Source organism: Dipodomys spectabilis, unplaced genomic scaffold (assembly GCF_019054845.1).
Source record: "Dipodomys spectabilis isolate Male_0828 unplaced genomic scaffold, ASM1905484v1 ptg000295l, whole genome shotgun sequence".
Classification (NCBI taxonomy): domain Eukaryota; kingdom Metazoa; phylum Chordata; class Mammalia; order Rodentia; family Heteromyidae; genus Dipodomys; species Dipodomys spectabilis.
In genome coordinates, this window is record NW_024870972.1 from 5,823,284 (window position 1) to 5,847,553 (window position 24,270).

Sequence of the window (24,270 nt, forward strand, 5' to 3'; positions counted from 1 at the left end):
CTTCCAACACTAGAAAGCTACTATATTTATCCTCATACTACAGAGGAAGAGAAAGGAGGACAGAGGGCAGGGAGGAAGAGTAAAATGTTCCCAGATACTCTGTAATAGGCAGCACTAAACTGTGATCCCTAAAAGTAGAAAAATCAATGAGGCTTTCTGCTTGGATGTACTTTGTGAACAAGGGAGTGGGACCGCTCTATGAGTAGAACACAGAAGTCACAGTAAGTCTGGGAACCAGAGTGAAGACTGGTAGGAGAGTTAGTTTTAATTTGAAAGTAAAGGCAACAAGACTAAAAAAGGCTCCAGAAATCAATCAATATTCTGAAAAATCTATGATAAAAATCTTCCTTAAGTAATTTACATTAGTATATAGGATATATACTATACTATATATTATGCAGGATATATACTATATATATCATAGATTTTCAGAATATTGATTATAATATCTTCCTAGTAGGTAATTTGGAATTCCTATATATTATCATTATTACATTTCCAAATATTGGGGGGTGGTGCAGAGGAGAGTGCTGGGCTCCAAACCCAGTGCTTTATGCATGGTAAGCATGCACAAGATAAATAGATAAGCAAAATGTGATGTACACCAACAACAAAATACTAGTCATCCATGAAAAGTAAGGAGATTCTGACATGTGCTACAATATAGATAAATACTGAAAATATTATAGAAGTGAAATAAGCCATATACCAAAAAGATAAATGTATTGAAACCATTTATATGAGGAACTTAAAGAAGACAAAATCATAGAAAGTAGAAAGTTGGTTGTCTAGGTATCAAGGAGGGAAAGTTATTGTTTAATGGGTATGAAGTTTCAGTTCTTCAATGCAGAAAGTTCTAGAGTTAATGGCAAGAGTTGCACAGTAAGAATACCACTGAGTCATACACATAAAACCAGTTAAGACAAATTTTATAGTATGTATATTTCAACATAATAAGCATGCATAATAAAAAGAATTAAAAAGAAACATTGGCTGGGTGCTGGTTGTTCATGCCATCATTATTCCTAGCTATTCAGGAGGCTGATTACAGTTCAAAACCAGTGTAGGCAAAAAGGTCTGCTAGACTCCATCACTAAGTAATTGGCAAAAACCAAGATAGAGGCATATATCAAGTCATATATCATTAGTCATGAACCAGAAAGTTAGCGAGTGTGAGCCCCTGAATTCAAGCCCTGCTAGAAGAAGAGAAAGAGGAAGGGAAAAAGGAAAAGAGAGAGGGAAGGGAGGAATGGAAAAGAAGAGAAGAAATGAAAAGGAAGGAAGGAGGGAGAGAGGGAAGTGAAAAAGATTTTAAAAAGAGATTAAACTGAAATAAATTTCAAGAGTTCCATATTAATAATAATTTTGGAAAAATAAATCCTGAACAACTCAAAATCAGAGATACCTTGCTAGAGTTAACATACCAACTCACTGCGTTTGCAGGGATAACTAGACAAAAGTGTTATCTGGGAGGTGGGGAAGAGAAAGGAGAGAGGGGGACTGGAGATAGAAAACAAGTGAGTAGGAATATAAGAGAAAAGACCAGATAAGAAAAAGGGAAACCAAGCAAGATGCTGGCAAGATGTGTCACTCTGTAAATGTGGTAATAAAATAGACACACACACACACACACACACACACACACACACCACATATATATCATATTGAGAAATGGTGGTTCTGCTCTCTTCCCTTGAATCTTGAAAAGAGCTACAACTCCAACTGAGAATACAGAGACATGTTGTTATATCTGAGAGTAGAATAGAAAAGGTCTGTAGTGTCTGCTTGGTTCTCTGTGGTGCATTTTCAGGAAGCTCATGCTTTGAGGAAAACAAGAAGCCCAAGCAGACACAATGGGTTCCAGCTGATAACTTCTCTTGAGGTACCAGCTGCCCACCAACATCCACCACCATCAGGCAGCAAGTGAGCACTGAGGTAATTCTAGTCTCAGATAGTGAACCAGAATTCAAGTCTTCCCAGGTGAAGCCCATAACATCAGGAAGCAATATAACAAATGGCATTAAAAAATAAGATGACTTTTAAAAAACTGAGATGAATTAGCAAAATCAACTAGTATTAGAGACCTAAATTAGACACATCAACTTACATTAAGCAGAAATGTTTACAACATTGCACAAAAATGTGGAAGTTGTCAGACTGTACAAGAACAAAAATCAAATATAAGTTACCTATGAGAAATCCACTTTAAGTAAAAAATATAAAGAGATTAAACACTGGAGAATGGAAAAGGATGTATTATGCAACTCTGGTTTTACAAACCTGTCATTTTTTGACATCAGACTTCATTACACTTCTGAAGATTTCAAGTAGAATTCAAGTTTGATATAGGAACTTTTTTTGGGGGTGGGGGGGAAGATCGGTCGTGGGGCCTGAACTCTGTACCTGGGCGCTATCCCTCAGCTCTTCAGCTCCAGGCTAGTGCTCTACCACTTGAGGCACAGTGCCACTTCTGGACTTTTTCTTTTTGCTTATGTGGTGCTGAGGAATCGAACCCAGGGCCTCATGCATGCAAGGCAAGAGCTCTACCACTGAGCTACCTTCCCAGCCCAGAATTCAGGTTTGAGAGGCAAAAAATGTGTTATGAGCAAAGAAAAGATTATTCCACAATGATAACATGGCCAACTCATGAGGAATACGTTACATTTCTAAGTATGTTTACACCCAATAATAGGCTTTGAAATAAATGCAACAAACAAATAACAGAATTGAGAAGAAAAATGGATAATTCATGTGGGAAAGTTTGACTTCATCTCTTAATAACTTAGAAAATAGTAAGACACTAGAAGATCTGAATATTATTATGACATTGATTCCATGAACCTCCTGCATTTCTGCACATTCTGTGAGCACAGGCCTTGATTGCCTTTGTTCCAGAATATCTTTCCAAGGATATCTATACAGCCAAGAACTCTGGGAGAGTGTCTTGCTCAGGGGCAAAGGAAAGATTTGTTTACTGCCCAATACAGTAAAGAATAAAGGCAGTTCTTCCTCCAGGATAAAAAGAAGTTTGCAGACTACTGGAAAAGGTTTGAGCACTATAAGCAGAAGATTCCTCAGCTTTGACTGAAAGCTATGTGTGCATATTATCTATGTTGAAGTCACTTCCTCTTCCCTGTGGGACACAGGGGACAAGAAAAACAGACAGAACCATCAAGTTCTTGAAGCTTACTGTAATAGAAAACTTAAATAGACAATAAAGAAAATGGACCCATAATTTTAAAACTTTTCAACAAAAAAAGCTTCAGGATCAGTTTTACTTGTGATTTCAATCAAACATTTAATAAAGAAAAAATACTACTCCTACTTAAACTTAAAAAATAAGGGTCAATTATCCTATTAAACCAATGAAGACTGTAAGAAAACTCTGGATAATATTCTTCATGAATACAGATTTAAAAGTCCTAAAAAATCTTTCAGCAAATAACTATAATACATAAAAAGGGTAAATGACATGACTAAATGAGATTTATCTTAATAATGAAAAGTAGCTTTAACATATAGAATTGGCAATGAAATTCGCAACGTTGACATATACATACTATATATATGTGTATACACACACACACACACACACACACATATCTATATCTATATCTATCTATCTATATATATATATAATGTATACATAAGTCTGTAGACTGATTCACATAATTTTGTTGGAGTCCTATAAACCAGCCAAGGATCTTCAGCAACCAAGTATATCAAGAAAAAGTTACAACATGGAAAGTTAAAGATCACGAGGGTCATGGCTCCAAAACAGACTAAACAAAAAACGTTCAAAAGACATTTTCTCAACCAATAATTGAGTGCGCAGGAGACTGCCTGTCACCTCACCTTAGTGTAAAGCTGTGAGCAGGAAGATCATGGTTCCGAGTTAAACTGTGCAAAAATTACCTTTCGAGACTCCATTTCAACAGAAGACTCTATGTGTGGTGGTGGTCTCACATGTCATCCCAGCTATGACAGAAAGTATAAAATAAGAGGATCTCAGTTCTGGTATAGGCCCAAGCAAAAAGTGAGATCTTATTTCAAAATAGTACAAAAAATGGTGGGAGCCTTGCCTAGCAAGCACAAGCTCCTGAGTTCAAACCCCAGAACTATCCAAAATATAAAGAAAAAGGAAAATTCACACTCAAAATGGTTGGACATTCTATGGTTTTCTTGTTGGCCCTTGACCTATCGCCTCCATAAAGCAGCTGTCTCTCTACCTCATACAGAAGGAAATGAGGGCTGAGAAGGTGGCTCAGCGGTAGAGCGCTTGCCTTGCAAGCCTGAGGCCCTGTGTTCGATTCCCCAGCACCACATAAGCAAAAAGAAAAAAGCCGGAAGTGGCGCTGTGGCTGAAGTGGAAGAGCACTAGCCTTGAGCTGAAGAGCTGAGGGACAGTGCCCAGGCCCAGAGTTCAAACCCCACGACCGGACCGGAAAAAAAAAAAAGAAGGAAATGAGTGAAACTTACTTGTAGTTTTCTGATCTGTGAACTACCCAAAGGAGTGGTTTTTTCCCTGCTTGACTCAGAGATCAGATGGGAATGGCAGCACAGCATGGCCTCGGTTGGAAGTTGCAGAGGCAACTGATGAATGCCGAAGAACATGAAAACTGAAGGTAACTCCAGACCTATAGGTGCCTCTCAGCAGATATTACAGGCAAAAGAAACTGGTACACTTAACAATCTGTAGAGAAGGTGTGAGATTCTTACAGAAACTACGACTATATATAATAGCAATAGTGTATATGAGGAAATTAGAAAAAAATAAAAACATAGATATAGGCACAGGGCACAAATATCTCCAGACAAGGCCTTGGACCTTAAGCTTTTACACTGGGCCTTCAACATACTGAAAGGTCTTCCCCCACATGGAACAACTCTATAAAAATGTTTGAATGGTGGTAGATTTTCTTTTAACTCTTTTTTTCCCTTCTGCTAGTCCTGAGGCTTGAATTCAGAGCCTGGACACTGTCCCTGAGTTTCTTTGGCTCAAGGGCAGCAGTCTACCACTTGATCCTCAGGCACCACTTCCAGTTTTTCTGTGGATATGGCACTGAGAAATCAAACCTAGGGCTTCATGAATGCTAGGTAAGCTTAATTTAACACTAAGCCACATTCCCAGGCTGATTTTTTTTTTAATCATCAAGTTTTTAAAATTTTTTTTAAACTTTTAAAATGTTTTCATTTTTATTAAAGTGAGATTGGTAATTAACATTTTATATATTTTTAATTTTATTGTAAAGGTAATGTACAGAGGGGTTACAGTTACAAAAATAAGGTAATGAGTACATTTCTTTTTGAACAGTGTTACCCCCCTCCTCATTTTCTCCCACTCCCCCCTCATACTCCCATTCTTCCCAAGTTGTAAAGTTCATTTCCAACATAGTGTCTAGTGAGTATCACTGTTGCGTTGGTTTACCCTTTGTCCTACTGTTTCTGTGATTCCCTTTCCCTTCCCCAAATCAGATAAGCTTATATACAGGACAAAGGATACAGAAATAAAAAAACAGTGACAACAGGGAATAAACCAAAGGAAAAAGAAATAACTGCAAGTACACTAAAAAAAAAAACCTAAACAATTCTTTGAGTTCATTTTCTACTGAGGGGCATCTGGGTTGATTCCATATTATAACTATGGTAAATAATGCTTAAAGAGAGTCTTCTCTGAAGAAAAAATAAGAATGGCCAGTAGACACATGAAAAAATGGTCAACATCTCTGGCCATAAAAGAAATGCAAATCAAAACTGAGATTCCACCTCACCCCAGTTAGAATGACTATTATCTAGAAACCAAGTAATAACAGATGCTGGCAGGGATATGGCCAAAAGGAGATGCTACTACACTGTTGGTGGGAATGTAAACTTACCCAACCACTGTGGAAAGCAGTATGGAGGTTCCTCAAAAGACTAAACATAGAAGTACCCTATGATCCAGCAATCCCACTCCTGGGATTGCACAAACAAGCCACATTAAAATTATGAGCACAACTATTTTAACCATTATTCACCATAGCTAAAATATGGGCTCAACCAAGATGCCCCTCAGTAGATGAATGGCTAAAAAAATGTGGTATATATACACAATGGAATTTTATGCTTCCATCAGAAAGAATAACATGTCTTAAAATTTTTTATTGCTATTATAGAGGTGATCTAGAGCATGGTTACAGTTATGTAAGCCAAAGAGTACGTTTCTTTTTGGACAATGTCATTCCTTCCCTTACTCTCTCCCAGTTTTTCCCTTCCAGCCCATTCCTCAAGTTGTATAGTTCATTTTTAATACATTGCCCAATGAGTACAACTGCTGCATTTATTCACCTTTTCCCTCCATTTCTGTGACTCCCCCTTGCCCTCTAAAAGGCAGATAAACAAACAAGAACAAAAAACAATAAAAGAAAAACTCTTGTTACCATTCCTTGAACTTCATTTCAATAAATATTATTTTATGTGATAAGAGGTACATAGGCCTATGTACCTAAGAATATCCTCTTTGGGTTTCACTCTGTGTGACTGCCTAGAGTCCTGTATAATTTCCCATAATCCATTATACTAATCATCCATTTTTAATGAAAGATCACAAAGCATGCAAAGGAACATGCCCTATTCAAAGGAACAAAACATATCTCTAGAAACTGACCTAATCAGACTATTATCCAGGCATGATGCAAATGCCTATGATCTCAACTACTCAGAGATAGAAAGAGGACTGCAGTTTAGAGCCAGCCTATGAATAAGCCTATGAATATAGTGAGATCCTATATTGAAAATAACATAAAAACAAAAGGACTAGGGATTTGGTTCCTAGCAAATGTGACATCCTAAGTTCAATCTCCAATGCTATACTCCAAAAAAAAAAATAAAGAAAGGAGAAGGGAAAAAAAAGGAAAAAAAGAGAAATACTGTCTTTAACATGATCAAAAAAAAACTAAAGGAAATAAAGACCATCTAGAAAAATTAACTCCAATAGATACTATATTTAAGTGTAAAAACTAACACTATAAAAGTCTGATAAGAAAACACAGAAGAAAATCTTCATAAACTTGATTATCAATAGATAAAAATTTCTTAGGGCAAAAAAAAGTGTGATTCATAAAATGTATATAGATGATCAAGGTATTCAACTTATGTACACAGGATCTCACTATGTAGCACATACTAGTCTCAAATCTAGGATCTTCCTATCTCAACCTCCTGAGTATAAGGCCCAGTAGTGCTGGGATTATAGGCATGAACCACCAAATAATGATTTTTCTCTTACTACACATAACTAACAAAGGACAGTATCTGCATGCAGAAGGCACTCCTAACCTTAATAAATAGACAAATATTTTAATGGATAAAGTATTGGAGTAAGTACTTCATAAAAGAAGACAGCATCTCATAAAGAGATATTCCATATCATATCATAAGGAAAATCCATATTGAAACTACAAGTGAGAAGGGCTGTATATACATGAGAATGACTAAACTAAAACCAGACTGGTAATACTATGTGAACACATGGAGGTACTGAAGTTTCTTGAAATAATAACAATATACTAACATACTATGCAGCAATTCTAATTGTAAGCATTTATACTAGATTAAAGAAAGCACATGACTATACAATTTTGTTTTTTACTTTTTGCTTAAACTTAGGGCCTGGGCACTGTCCCTGAGCTTCTTCTGTTCAAGGCTAGCGCTCTCCCATGTGGGCCACAGCACCGCTTCTGGCCTTTTCTGAGTCGTTTATTAGAGACACCAGTTTCATGGACTTTCCTCCAAGGCTGGTTTCAAATCACGATCCTCAGATCTCAGCTTCCTGAGTAGCTAGGATTACAGGCATGTGCCATCAGTGCCTAGTTTATACAAAATTTCAAAGAATGTTTAGAGCAAATTTTCATAATAGCCAAAAATTAGAAAAAGTCCTAATTGTTTGCAGTACAATGAATACATAAACCAGCATACTGACTCACTGGTTTATTCTTTGTGGGGGGCGGGCAGAGGGGCTTAACTCAGGTAACAATTTTATTAGAGTGTGAAATAAAATCTCAAAGGTATATTAGGATAAATAATTAGAGCAAATGGTATAATATCCCAAGTTTAAATGAAACACATTGCAGATTAGAAATGATTACATATCATAAATTTACTTCTTCCTGTCTTTCTTGTTTCTTCCTTCCATTGCTACCTTCTCTTCTTTGGGTTTACATTACTTCCTGTCTCCCATCAAAAGTGTAATTTTAAAAAATGAAAGGGAGAGGAGGGGAGGGAATGGAAGGGAAGGGGAAAAAGTCATTGGCTTATTCTTGAACAACAAAAAGTAATTACTAAATCATATAAGGTATGCCATAGGTAAATCTCAAAAACAATATGCTGAATTAAAGAAGCCAGACATAAAAGTATACATACTATATCATTCTGTTTATATGAAATTATAGAAAGGAAAAAGTTAATCTGTGATGACAGGAAGCAGATCAGCAGAACTAAGGCAAGAATAGGGAGAGGGTTGGCTATAAAAGGCAATAGAGAACTTTTGGAGATGACAGAAATGTTTTATTTCTTGATTGTAGAGTTAGCTATAAGGTTTATGCATTTGTCAAAACTACCAAAATTTTATACTTAGAAAGGGAGTGTTTTATTGTGTGTAAGTTTCCTCAATAAAGTTAATTTGTTAAAAATAATGTACCCATAATATTACAGAATTCAATGTAATAAAAACCAATACATTAAAACAAACTCTGAAAGGAAAAACTCAGAACCCCATTATCCTAATGAAGCCTTTTCAGTTTCTGTGTCCCCTGCTAATTTTAAACTGATGCATATATCTTCTGCATAGCTGTTTGGATTTTGCATCAACAATTCTGCATCTAGCTATTTATGCGATGCACATTTCTCACATTTCTTTGGCTATACACAATGAAAACAAAATATTTTATTAAGTAGATATGCTAGAATTTGGCTACTGACTAATGATGTCCAAACATTTGGACGGTTTATCTTTCATTCCAATTGTAATGATCATGACAAAGAACATCCTCATATATAAAGATCCTTTTTTAATTTCAATATGGCTTTATCTTAGATAAACTAAGCTATGATAATTTTTATTTTTCAAAACTCTTCATTTCTTAATTTGTATTATTTGCTGGGGCTGCTGTAAGAAAGTACCAAAAACTAAGGGGCTTACTCAACAGCAATTTGTTGTCTTACTGTTTGGGATGCTGGGATTTTAAAAGCAAGGTGTCACCAGGAGATATGAAACTGTTCTATTCTCCCCCCAGTTCACAGAGATTTCCTGGCAATCACTGGTATTCCTTAGGTTCTTGTAACATCACCTTATTTCTGCCTTCATCTTACATGGACATCTGTGTGCATACCTCTGTGTTTAACTGCCCCCTTCTCAAAAGGACACCAGTCAGGCTGAACTGGAAGTCCACTCTAATTCAGCCTGATTGTAGCTTAATTAACCTTGTATGTAAATGACTCTTATTTACAATTAGGGTCACATTTTGAGTTACTGCAGGTTAAGTCTCCAACATGTTAATTTTAGGAAAACAGAAATTTGATTCATAATGAAGCAATACAGACATTATTAAAAATTCAAAAAGCAGAAAAATATAATAAACAAAGGATCTTTTCAGCCTCCACAAAGCCATTCCATAGGAATAATCCTAGTAATGCCTTCACTTTTCTGACATTTGAATAATGCTTGGTCTCCCACAACCAGCATTTGATGCCATTAATGCACCAAATCTAGTTTGACAATTTTTAGTCACCAGAAATGACATTAGAGTAGCCTCTGAATACCTAGACATTTAAGCTCTCTTCACCTATAATCGGACTATCCATGGGCCCTAGAAATCTCAGAAACATTGAATCTCAAACTCTACTGCTTAAAATGCTTAGATATTATTCTGGCATGAAGTTTAGCTGGAGATAATGTATTTCTCAAATGACTTTAGCATCATACCTCATCCTAAAGTAGCCTGCCATTTTACCTGCTAACAAATTACTTTGGCAAATTTAAGATCTCTCATCTCTAAAACAGGGTAATATACCTACTATCACAGAGTTGTGAATACTGAATGAAATGATGCTAATACAGCAAGTACTAAATATCCAATTAACATCAATTCAGATCTTACAAACCAAATGAATTGTGGCAAAAATATATAATAGTGTACTCATTATTTTGCCCATGAAATTATAACCCCTCTATACGGTATTTTCACAATAAAAATATATATACATAATAGGTAGTATATTAGCCATCTTAAGTAAATAACTCAGTAGTATTATACATATTTACGTTATTATACAACAGACCTCTAGAACATTTCATCTTGTAAAAGAAAACCAATTGTATCTATCAGAAACTTCTCTACTTCCTTCTTTCTTCCTCAAAATCTATCCAACTTTGTTTCTATGCATTTTACAATATTTGTTATCCTTTTCTTAACAGATGAAAATAAGAAGAGTGTATGATTTACAAATGATCTCACTAGCAGAGGCAGGTCAGATCCAGATTTTCTGATTCTTAAAAGAGTGACCCTCTGTGATTATTCTGTAGTTTAATAGAGCTATAGAAGGCTTCTCATAGCTAGAATTTTTATAAGTACTCCTTATGTCTACTATAAAGGACTATTTAAACCATAGAGCTTTTAAGAGATCTGGAAATCAAAATTTATGAGTTTAAATATATCTGTTTCTTTCCCATGTTGCTACTTTATATAGAGACTCCAATGTCATCAATATTAAACAGAACCAGATCTGATAGTACAATAGTCAAACTAAGACAAAGTATAACAATCTCTAGGTCAGAAAGAGTAAGTCAATTTTAGTTACCAGCTTTACAATGCCTGGCTTCTGGGAGGGATGTCAGCCCCCTTAAGAAATGCACATGTGGTCTGGGAGCAGCTGAACTTCAAAACAGATGTAGAAACCAGGCAGCCATGTGTAATGCAGACATCTACACATCCCTCACCAATGGCTATTCATTATGAAATGCCTCCCACTATAGACATTACTGTTCAGATTTACTTTTCACAGGGATTTACCCTAAATGTCACAAGAAGCTCTGGTCTGGAAATTCAAACAGAAATACAGGAGTCTGGGTCTTAGAAACATACACTTATAATACACAAAACTGAAAACTCCTTTCATTTCAGACTGAGGGCACAACAGGAGACTAGAGTGGGGGATTAGAGGAGGACTGGGGGCGGGTAGAGAAAGGGATCTGGTCAGTGTTCTATTAACGAAGCCAACTCAATTAAAGTTACTGTTTAATGGAAAAGCCAACATGATTATAAAACAAAAACAAAGCAAAATAAACTGAAAACATAAAACAGGTCATCCGGAGAACATCACTAAGCATCTCATCCTGTTCTTAATAGGCAATAAATGTCTTGATTTGGCCTGTTTGAGCAGTGGCAACTTTCTAAAAACCAATCTGATGCAATTTAGAGTTATAATATCCAGGCCTCCATCTAAATGAAATGAAGAAAAAATCAAACAAACAAAAACTCCTAAACATAGACAGGAATACAAATGGAAGCTTAGCTCTTCGGAGGAAGAAAATGTTCATTCTGAAAAGTACAGTATATTAACAGTAATGACTTAGGAGACAATCCCTACTTCCTCAAACATGCACATATATAGAGAATAAAAAACACTCACAATTAATCTTCCTGGGGTGAAGGAAGTGTAGATCACATCAAATGATTTAGAATAGTTGAAAATGTGATTTTCACATTTTCCAGAGCCCCACAGAAAGTCTTTTCTCCCATATTCTTGTTGCTAAACTGAAATGCTGAGAGAAATCTTATCAGATTAAATAAAAATGTGTTACTTAATAAAACAAATGTCATTTCATATATTTACTAAATGTACTTGCTGCATTTAGTAATCTACTACCAGAATTCCACCTCGTAATACAGAATGGCAGAAAGTTTTTGTGGGTTTCAAAGCTCCAGGGGAAACATATTTACAAAACTTTCAAGTAATGTGTCATTATTTTTCTTTCTCAGTTGCCTGTTTCCAGCCACTTTCATTCAATACCAGGGAGCAAAGAGAACAAAATTTATATTGTTATTTCCTGAACTATGATCCCAAGGATGTCAGGGGACACTGTAGGCAGGAAGGCAAGAAAAGAAGAGAGGATCTTTACAAGGGAGGTCCAGGAACTTGGCCCCTCTCAACCCCTCACTTTCCCCTGTCCAGAAGAAGCAATTTAGAATGTATATATCTGTGCATCTGTTTCTTTCCCAATTACCTGGCCTTCAAAAAGTTGGGTTCTTGCTTACTTGGCCAGGCAGGCTTGCTCCCCATCATAAGGTAAGCCTCTGAAGAATCAACTCCCAAATGCCTAGCAGGATTATCCAACTTAATCAGATACGTGTATGTGCGCATGCACAAGCGTGCGTGTGCGCACGCGCACGTGTCTCGGCAATGTCCCTGAGCTTTTTTGCTCAAGGATAGTGCTCTACCTCCTGAGCCACAGCTCCGTTTTTGGCTATTTGATGGTTAATTGGAGATAAGAGTGCCTTAGATTTGTCTGCCCTGGCAGGCTTGTTCAATGAGCCAAAATCCTCAGCTCTCAGTCTACCAAGTAGCTAAAATTACAGCTGTCAACCACTGGTACCTGGCCATAGCTTACATTTAAAAAAAAAAACTGTATTAAGAATAAAGGAACTAGGGATTGAGGATTTAGCTCAGTGGAACAATGCTTGCCTGGCGCGTGCAAGGCCCTGAGTTCAGTCCTCAGCTCTGGAAAAAAAAAAAGAACAAAGGAACTAGCATTTTAATTCCCAATTAGTATCTTTTTTCTAAACTGGTTTCTGAGACAAAGTCCAAGGTGATATAAGTTCCATAGAAAGCTCAAACATATAGAACTTTTCCTGATTCCCTCTGTAACTTCTCTAATTATCTAAATTACTAATTTATAAACACAATCACAAGTTGGTATCACAGACCTCTAAAATTTGTCACAAACTGAAGTACTTTTCTAATCTTGACTTTTTTTTGGGGGGTCTAAGTCCCTTATTCTATAGCCTAAGTGGAGTAGCCACTTTGAGCCATGTCTAACCTTCTATTTATTCATTCTTCTCTTTCTGTGAAGGAAACATCTGCCACCACCACATTTTACCAACTAAGCTTCTATTCACCTATTTACTGATTCATCAAATAAGTAATGAATGGTTATGATGTGCCCAGCACCGTGCTGGGTTTTAAAACAAGGTTTGTGCTCTCCTCTCACTGAACTTGTAACCTAGTTGGGAGATTATAATGGGAAGACAGGGGTGAAAAATCTGCATGCAGGGGTTGTTGTCAGTAAGAAGAAAATTCTGTCAAAGTAGGGAGAGCAAGTATCTCGCACAGGATGATTAACAGAGCTCACTCGACCAGTAGTCTGATAAGAGTCACCAGAAAGCCAGGTGTTGGTGGCTCACACCTATAATCCTAGCTACTCAAGAGGTTCAGATCTGAGAATCATAGTTCAAAGCCAGCCCAGGCAGGGAAGTCCATGAAACTCCAATTAACCACCAAAAGCCAGAGGTGAAGCTGTGGTAGAGTGGTAGAGTGCTAGCCTTGAATGAAAAAGTGCAAGGACAGCACCCAGGCCCTGAGTTCAAGCCCCAAGACCAGCACCAAAAAAAATTGTTTTTAAAGTCACCAGATGCAGCCATGCAGCTCCCTGAGTAAAAAGCTGGGAATGATGATAAACCCTAGGGAAAGAGTTACTGAGTGCACATAAGTAAGACCTATTAAAATCTACTTCTAGATAAGACAATAGGAGCAAGAATGAAAGCAGTAAAACAGACTTCTAAGGGATCATACCATAGTCCTGAAGAAGGCAATGGTGCAGAGAGAGAATGACAGCAGAAGCTGGGAAGTCAGAGGAGGTAGGCATAGTGTGGGTATATATCATAAATAGCTTTGATAGATCTGTTCAGAGACAGGACAGGATGTGGAATAGAACAAATAACTAAGGATAACTTCAGAGTGCTGATCTGCGAAACAGGAATCATAAAGCTGCTTTTAACTGAGTGAGGGATATATGAAGGAGGAACAGGCTTTGGGAGAAAGAGCAGAGACTTATGTTGGATGTGTTTAGTGTAAGTTGTTCAGTGAAATTCAAGTGGAGAGGTCACACAGGCAGTTAGGACTGTGGAGCTTAGGGGAGCAGCTTAGCCAAGGGACGAAAACTTAGGAGTTACAGCTGATGTACAAGCATGTATACACATATGCGCACATACACATGCATATACTCTGGCATATATTCATGCATGCTTACTCACCAACAGATACTTCTCTGTGGCTCAATTTTGGTCTTGTAATAAATAAAAATAGATGTTTAATTCAAAATAAAACATAAACTGGGCACCAGTGGTCCACACATGTAATCCTAGCTACTCAGAAGCCTGAGATCTAAGGGTTACTGTTCAAAGCCAGCCCAGGCAGGAAAGTCCATGAAATTCTTATCTCCAATTACCCACCAGAAAACTGGAAATGGTGCTGTGGCTCAAAGTGGTAGAGCACTAGCCTTGACCAAAAGAACTCAGGGACAGCACCCAGACCCTGAGTTCAAGCCCCATGACAGACAAAAAAAAAAGTTAAAAAGCTGAATAGTCTACATTGTAGGAAATTAAGAAATAAATTCTGAATTATTAAAATTTACCTAATTTTATCCATGCAGTAGCTTTTTATTTTGTGACTACTATGAGCCAGGAACATATGATATTCTGTGGAACTTAATGTCTGGTATGCTGCCAAGTACTGCAATACAGAAGTAAAAATTTAAGTTTCAATTCACAAATCAAGGTAATTATTTTCAATACCACGTGAAGAATACTGGGTCCGGAGGCTAGTGAAAGAGTTCTGTCCTGTGAACCCAAGTTCCTCTCCACAACTTCACACACTAGGTGAGCTTCAGACCACTGGTTAGAGCAAGAGAGATGGCACCGAGTTAAGGGTTCCATCTGGCCTCCGGGCTAGTTTCATGGTGCAGAAATCAGTGGAAGTATATACCTTGCTTCCTACATTGCATTTGGTCCAGGGGTAAATACAGAATCATGGTGTTACTACAAAACCACCCAACCTAAACAGGAATTTTTTTTTTATCTTAACCCAACTTAACAATCTGACCTTCCTTTTTTAAGCCAGAACCTTTGAATTTTGTAAGTCATCCCAAATACTTTTCTAGAACATAATACATATAATTTCTTTTAAAAGTACTTATACCTAACAAGCATAAAATTTTTACTAATAAGAAACAATTTAATCCAAAAAATGATTACGAAACTTGAAATTTTTTGACTAAAATTTGATTAAAATTTCTTAGTCTTTGACCAAATAAAGGCTCAAATTCAAGAAAATACAACTAAATCTGAAATGTACAAACATCAATCATTGACATTTGGAAGCTTGACAATATCAAGTCACTGGGAATTCTTACATATTGACCAGAAAAATTTAAACTGGTATCACTACTATGGGAAAAAGGTAGTATGAGCTAATAAAATTAAAGATGTGGATATCCTACAACCTTTAAATTTTATCTCTTTACCATACATGGTATGGACCTTGAATACATGCAAGAGAATATTCACAGCTACCATGTTCCAAATTTCCCCAAACTGAAAACAGCCATCAAAGACATAAACAGTAAATTATGGTATATTGAGATAAAATAGTGTAGAGTAATGAAAATGAACAAATAGTAACCATACCCCCTAATTATTGCTGAATCTTAAACAAAACCTCTCAACACGTATTAGTTGACTTCTATAAAACATTACAAACAAGTCAAACTGCAAAAATAAGCATTTAGATCACACACCAATACAAACAGCAGTGGTAACAGCCAAGTAACAGCTCCTTTGTCTCTTGACCTTAGTAGGAGCCACTCAGGCATACAACTTGTTAAGCCTTGAAATTTATGATTTGTTCACTTTTCTGCAAGTTTGTTATATTTGTAATCTAAATATTTTTGTTTTTGTGTAGGTACTCAAGCTTGAACTCAGCAGCTGGGCATTTTCCCTTAGCTTTTTCACTTATTACTTAAATTTACACCTCTACTTCTAGCTTTTGGGTGCTTAAATGTCTCACAGACATTCCTGCCTGGGCTGACTCTGAACCACAATTCTCAGATCTCAGCCTCCTGAGTACCTACGATTACAGGGGTGAGCCCCTGGTGCCTGGCTAATTTAAGTTTTTTTTTAAAAAAAAATAAAAGTATAAAATTGAAGCCATGTGAACACTCCTTAGCACTGCATATTGAAAGAGAATAAAAATAGACTGTCAACCTCGTTGATCTGCTTCTAGTATCCTGCTAGTTTCTTCTGACTGGAACAAAAATGAAAGTCAAATATCTTCTAAATCTGTCAGGACCTGGAAACTGTCCCTTCAATTATGAGTTCTTTTTTTTTTTTTTTTTTGGGTCCGGTAGTGGGGCCTGAACTCTGGGCCTGGGCGCTGTCCCTCAGCTCTTCAGCTCAAGGCTAGCGCTCTACCACTTGAGCCACAGCTCCACTTCCGGCTTTTTTTTTCTTTTTTTTGCTTATGTGGTGCTAAGGAATCGAACCCAGGGCCTCGAGCATGCAAGGCAAGTGCTCTACCGCTGAGCCACCTTCCCAGCCCTCAATTATGAGTTCTAAGAACAAATATTTAAGATCCAATGTTGTGTCCTTAGCCTCTGTGATAGAGCCTGGCAGACAGCACGTGCTCAAAAGACCCTGTTTAGTGGATTTACCAGGTAAAACTAACATTCTCAAAAGTCAAACATTCTAAGAAAGTATGAAGGAGTCCTAAAATGACCTTAACTAGTCTCTAAACTATAAGAACAGTCTCTCAATCATGTTATCTTATGGCATATTTGTAATTACCAGCAAAACTCCAAAAACATTAACTCGCATTTCCAACATACCATGCTAACATACACCAAGCTTCAAAACAAATTTTTATTCTTTGTACTAAAAAATACCCAAATATTTTCAAATTTAATAATTAATCTGAATTTTCTAATGTACAGAAGAAATTCTTGGTTTTAAATTTTGGCTTTTTAGATTATTAGGGCATGTTAATTATACATACATATATCTTATCTTGATTAAATCCATCTACCCCTTACTCTCCCTTGGACTCTTTTCAAGCATATAACTTTTATCTCCTTCCTTTCACTATCTTTCTTTCAAGTCATCTCTTTTATTTTTCTAGATTCCACATATAAAACAAGTAATATGGTTTTGAGTAGTCTGGGTTATATCTCTTATCATGATAGTTTATAATTCTATCCATACTTCTCCACATATTTTCATTCTTCTTTACAGCTGAATAATACTCTCTTATGTATATTTATCATATCTTCTTTATCTACAGTCAAGTACCTATAATGGAGGACTCCATAACTCTGCTATTGCAAATAGCACCATAATATGAGTAAGAAGGTATCTCTATTGTATGCTGATTTGTATTACTTGAGGTATATATCAGGGGTGATATAGCAGAATCATACAGTATTTTGTTTGTTTTGAGGAGCCGCTTCATTGAACTTGATAACTGCTGGACTAACTTCCATTCCCACTAACAGTATATAGGTGCTATTTCCCTTGCATCCTCCACAACATTTACTGTTTTTTGCTTCTTTGATGACAGCCATTCTATCATCTGTGAGTGAGACATTTCCCTGATTGCTAAAGATAATGAACATTTTTTTCAGGTATTTAGTGTCCATTTGTACTTCTTGTGAGAAGTGATTGTTAAATTCATTTGACCATTTCCCAATTAGATTATTTCTTTATTTGGTTGTTTAATTTTTTTGAGCTCTTTATAAATTCTAAATATTAGATGAATATCAGATGAATATCTGGCAAAGATATTTCTCCCATTTTGTAGGCTGTTTGTTCACTCTAGTTTTTTAACTTCATGTAACTCAATTTGGGGTGTGTGTGGGGGGGTGTTACTATGTCTGTGTCTGTCTGTCTGTCTGTCTGAATGAATGAATGAATACTTGGGCTTGAACTCAGAGATCGTGACCTCATTCAGATTTTAAGGTTGGTCAGAGTTGTTTTTCGTTTTTTTCTGCTCTATCCCTGGAGTCATATCTCCAGTTCTGACTTTTTGCTGGTTAATTGCAGATAAGAGGCTCAAGAATTTGTCTGCCAAAACTGGCTTTGAAGCTTGATTCTTAGAGTTCAGTCTCCTAAATTGCTAAAATTATAGGCATGAGCTACCATTTATTAATTTGTTAATTTTTGGTATTATCTTCTGTGCTCCTTGAGTCCTATTCAGGGAATCATTGCCTTACCTGTAATTTGAAGAGTTTCTCGTATGTTTTCCTAGAGAAATTTCAAAATTTGTCTTACATTAAGTTCTTTAATACACTTGGAGCTGCTTTTGATATAGGATAAAGAAAGAATCTATTCTATGTTCTATTTGTGGATATCCAGTTAATTGAATAAGCTGTCTTTTTTCAAATATATGTTTTTGACACCTTCATCAAGAATCAGACAAATTATAGCTGTGTGGGTTTATTTCGGGGTCCTCTATCTTTTTCAGTTTGTCTATGTGTCTATTTTTTATGCCAGTCTCATAATGTTTTTGTTAGTACAGCTCTGTAGTATATTTTGAAATTGAATGCTGTGTTATCTTCATAGTTGCTCTTTTTGTTTGGGATTCTTTCAGCTATTTGTATTTTGATATGAATTTAGGGATTAACTGTTCCAGTTAATTTTGTGAAGAATATTACTGGAATTTTGATGGAGCTTATATTTAATTTGTTGACTACCTTTGGACATAATTCTGCTGATCCATGAACATAGGAGGTCTTTCCATCTTTCAGGTTTCTTCAATTTCTTTTTTCAATGCTGTTCAGTGTAGAAGTCTTTTGCCTCTTTGGTTATGCATATTCATTGTTGGTTTTTTAGGCCATTGTTTTCCTAATTTAATTCTAAGCATGTCTTTTATTGGAGCATAGAAATTTTGAAGGTTAATTTTGCCTTCTACTGTCTTGATGAAAGTGTGTACCTGAACTAAGAATGGTCTGGTAGAGTTTTTAGGATCTTTTAAGTATATATGTTCAGATCATCTAAAAATAGGGATAGGGATTGATTTTTTTTTCCTTTTCTATTTATTTCTTTCCTCTCACTCTGGCCAAGAATTCAAGCACTTTATTGAAAAAAAAGTGGGGAGACTAGACACTCATGTCTTATTAATGCCTTCATTCAGAGGAAATACTTTCAGTGTGCCCCATTTAGGTGATGCTGGCTATAGGAGTGTCAAACATATCCTTTATTATGTTGAGGTATCATCATTCTACTCCTAGCTGCTTCAGGGCTGTTATCATCAAGGGATACTAAATTCTGTCAAAGGCCTTTTTCTGTGCCTATTCAGATGATCATGTAATTTTTGTCCTTTAATCTGTTTATGTGCTATATTACAGTTACGAATTTCATTCTTAGATCTCTAGAATGAAACCAACTTGATCATGGTACATGATCATTTTTTTATGTTATTGTATTTTGTTGTTTGAATTTTATTAATTATTTCTACACAGTTTCGATATCAGGATCATACTAGCTTGATAGAATGAGTGTGGATGCATTCCTTCTTTTTTAATTTTATGTAATAGTTTGAAAAGCATCCGTGTTGGTACTTACAAGTTCTGGTATAATTTAGAGGAGAATCCATTCAGAGCTTGGCTTTTATTTCCTGAGAAACGTGTATGTGTGCCTGTGTGTACCAAGTCAGGGACCTGAACTCAAGGTCTGCGTGCTGTCCCTGAAATTATTATGCTCAAGGCTAGCACTCTACCACTCAAGCCATAACTTCACTTCTTGCTTTGTTTTTCACTTCTCGCTTTGAAGAATCTCACAGACTTTCCAGCCTAAGCTGGCTTCATACTATGATCCTCAGATCTCAGAGTACCGATTCACTAAGATTGCAGGCATGAGTCCTGGGTTTTGTTGGGAGTTTTTACTGCTGCACCAATCTCGTTGCTTGTCTTTTTTCTACTTAGGTTTTCTGTCTACTCTTAGTTCAATTTTGGTAGGTAAGACATGTCTAAAAATGTGTTCATTTTCCCAGCTTTCTAATTTATTTGAATGTGTTTAGAATGTTCCCTAATTACCCTCTGTATTTCAATATCTTCTGTAACTTCCCCTTTTCGCCTCTCATTTTATTAATTTTCATCTTCTATTTTGGTTAGTTTGACTCCTTTTTAAACTTTCATTGATCTTTGGTATTAATCTTTTAGTCTTTCTTCATTTATTAGAGTTCTGATTTTTCTTCTTTCCTTCTACTGATTTTGGAGTTATCTTATTCCTTCTTTAAGACCCTGGCTATGGAAGACATATGGAGGACTATAAATCTGTCACTACATCTTTTGATTGTTTAATGAAATATCTTAAAATCTGACCCCTCTTCTCCATGTCATTCAGATCCTCACAATTTCCTCTTCCACATCAACTAATTTCATTGACTTCTAAAACACAATTTCTCTGTTTAGATATGCTGGAGGTTCCTTACTACTACCTTCACGATCAAGTAAAAATGTCATAAAATCAGACATAAGGTTTGGTGTTTGCTCTTGCAACCCAAGGCTCCAGGCATCTCTAAGAACCTGCAGTTCTCTGAATATAACATTTGCTTTCTCATGATGCTGCTTTGCATACTCTTTAGGTTGATAGTAATATACTAACTTTAATCTTGCTCTCCTAGGTATCCTTCAGACCTTGGCTTGCATGTCACTTCCCTTAGGAAATGTCTCCAAACGCTTCAATCTGGGCAATGAATCCCTCTTTGTGTCACCATCACACTTACAGAAAGCTCCACTAGCAACCTACCTGCACTGCTCTGGAGTTATCTGGTTACTATTCTGTGAGATCTGTGGAGGTAGGAATTAAGTGTTTCATTTTACTTCTCTATACTACACTTAATGTAAGTGCGTACTAGAAAAAAAATAAAGGTATTAATTTAAAGGAAAACCACGATGTAAAATATGAAGGCAGAATCTTTAAACAGATTAATAAAGACAATAGATAAATGAAGAAAACTAACCTAATTATCCTTTAAAAAATAAAAAACACTGCCTTTATTACATGGCCAATTTTAGGATTTATTGAGCTAGTCATACAAACTTACACACAAAATAGTCATTAAATACAAAATATTCAATAAAAAGCAGAAATTAAAAATTAAAAATGGAAACAAAGCTGTGACCTAAGTTGTAGAGCACTATCCCTGAGCACAAAAGCTCAGGGAAAGCACCATGGCCCTGAGTTCAAGCCCCAGGACCAGCACAATTAACTAACTAAATACAAAAATTAAAAATCAAAGACTAAATATATCATTCTATATATACAGCCTTATTTTCCATACATTTTTCTCTAATACTACTCAACAGAACCTTTCTTCAACCTTTCACATGAATTTTCATTGCAATTCAATGTTGTATTCTTTCCTTAATTCCTCAAGTATTTTTCACTTTTCTCTATTTTTACTGTCTCTACTTTCACTCTAACAGAAAAATACAAATACTTAATCTTCTCTGTTAGCAATTTTGTCTAAAATAAAGGAATTATAAAAAGTTGTGAATATAATAATATATCAAGTCAGACTGATGGACAAAACTTTGCACATTAATCTGATTGGGCGATTTCATAATACTAAGCAGCTAATCTGAACCATATGTACATGAAGTGGAGTCTGACAGGCATCAGAAAGTCCTTGGATTGTGGCAGCAGTTCAGTGAGGGTAACAGGGGAAAAAAAAAATTAGCCAACATGGGGGTGGTGAGGCCAGCCAAGTCGCAGCCTTATTATATTCTCCAGTTGTATCCTGTCTTTTCAGTAACGAAGCTGAAACAGGCAGGGAAAAGTAAGAAGCCATCAATATGAACTGGTGCTGCAGGTAACAGCTCTGACAAGAGCAAGCAGTGGTCAACAACCACCACCAGGTGCTGGTCCACTGGCTCAGGTACTCTTAAGGACACAAAATAAACACTGCTATTCCCTGGGGACTTTTACATACACAACAGGTTCTGAGGGAGGCAGACGTACTTGGAGAGGAATTATATAAGGATTTACACTAGGTTAGGAGGGAGAAATTGTTTTTTGGAAGACAACAATTGCTGGAAAGAAATGGAGTACACTCTTTTAATTATCTAAATGTAGCTTTTCAAAACCACTCAACACTAGGTCTTGCCTTGGGAAGTTCATCCGAAGGATAATATTTTTTGGAATTCATAATCAAGAAAAGTTGAACTCAAGTAACTTTTGTATCCAGCAAAATATTTGAAGGGTATGCTTTAGAAAAACTTTCTCAAGGGGTTGGGAAGGTGGCTCAGTAGTGTAGTGAGTGCCTCACACACATGAAGCCCTGAGTTTGATTCCTCAGCACCACATAAACAGAAAAAGCTAGAAATGGCATTGTGGCTCAAGTGTAGAGTGCTTATTGTGGCTCAAGTGTAGAGTGCTTAGCCTTGAGCTAAAGAGCTAAGGGACAGTACCCAGGCCCAGAGTTCAGGCCCCACGACAGAAAGAAAAGAAAGAAAGAAAAAAAGACAGAAAGAAAGACTTTCAAAACATAATGGAATTGGACCAAAAGGGAAAAAAGTAAAAGAAAAAAAGAAGAGAAAAAGTAAAAGGCACTACCTTTAAATAATCAATTTGTTTCAAAGCAGTGTTAAGCAAGATTTGTTCTTACCCGTATCCAGAAGTTAAGTTCAGATTCTCTAGAATTCTGTGGCTCTTTTTTAATCAGACAACATAAGCACCATATTAGATATTTTTTACTTTCATCTGTAAAGGAAAAAATGACTAGGTTTTTATCAAAAAGAAGAAAAAAGATAATCTACATAAAAACATTATGCTTGGGAAATTCTCAAAGTCCTAGATTTACAAACCAAGTATACAGGACTATGTGTGTTTTTTTTTTTTTTTCTTGTGGGTTCAGGATCACTTACATTTAAACTCTTGTGTGGTCAAATTCCATTTTTATAACAGCAGCAGTTTTTAAAGACAAACAAGAATGATGGGAAGATGGGATGGAGCAGAGAGGAAGGAAGAGAACCTGGGCTTCTCTCAAAATCAGCTTTTTTCTCATTTCAAACCATTAGTAACTTCAGCCTTTTAAAAGCAACAGAACTACTATGGGTAGACACAGCAGAAGTCAGTATTTCCAGTTTAATCCTTTAATTTATTAAGTTGCCAAAATACCCTGGCTATTAAAAACAGTTAATAAAACAAACAATTGTTTTCACATGTACTCTGCTTAGTAGCAAATGATTTGCATAAAACAGAAACTTGCCAGGCCTCACTGGCTCATGCCTGTAATCCTAGCTACTCAGAAGGCTGAGATCTGAGGATCATGGTTCAAAGCCAGCTGGAGCAGGAAAGTCTATGAGACTCTTATCTCCAATTAATAACAGAAAAAAGCTCAAAGAGACACTGTGGCTCAAGTAATAGAATAGCAAATAGGAACCCAGAGACAGTGTCCAAGCCAAGTTTGAGCTCCAGGACCCCCTAAGTAATTAAGTAAACAAATAAATAAATATAAACGTATTACATGCTCCCAATTTTCTATCCTAAAATTTAAAACTTTACTACCAAATATATGATGAAAATGCCAGGCTGTGAAATCTTACATTTGGCAGAATTAGCTATTTGATGGACCACTTCATTTTTCTGTCTGTGATGATTTAGTTCATTCTTGGTAATTTTATAATTGGATTAAGAATTTTTAAAAAGAGGGAAGAAGGGAGGTAGTTATAGAATTTAAAGCAATCCAAAATTTTGGTAGGTGAGTTCCTCAGGAGTTGATTCTGCACAGCTAGTGAAGGTAGTATGTGCATGTTTTTCTTAAAAGAGAATCCAGGCTGGCCAGGAGTCTATCCAACCTACAAAAACTGCATTTCTTTGCCCAGAACAAAATTAATGGCTTACAATGTACTGAAATTAAGCCGTCTAGTCGCTCACCTGTAATCCTAGCACTCAGAAGGATCATGAACTAAAGCTAGCCAGGATCATATACCAAACTTCAGGTGAACATGAGTTATAAGTGAGATTCTGTTGCAAAATGAAAATGTGGTGCATGAATTTTAAAAAGGAAATGTATCAAAAGATACTTCTGATGAGCTTGCTTTACTCTGACAGTTCATAGACAAGGTACTGCTAGTTATTCACGAGGGTTAACACAGGGTATGGCATCTGGCAGACTCTTCCCTAAAAGCTCTGAGATGAAAACTAGGGCATCTATCCCACAAGGTTCAGAGCACTCAAGTGA

General features: G+C 36.3%; 1 pseudogene; it reads right to left on the reverse strand.

Moving 5' to 3' along the window:
- The window catches only part of LOC122126968, a 156,089-nt pseudogene that overhangs the window by 124,316 nt on the left and 7,503 nt on the right, over positions 1-24,270 (reverse strand).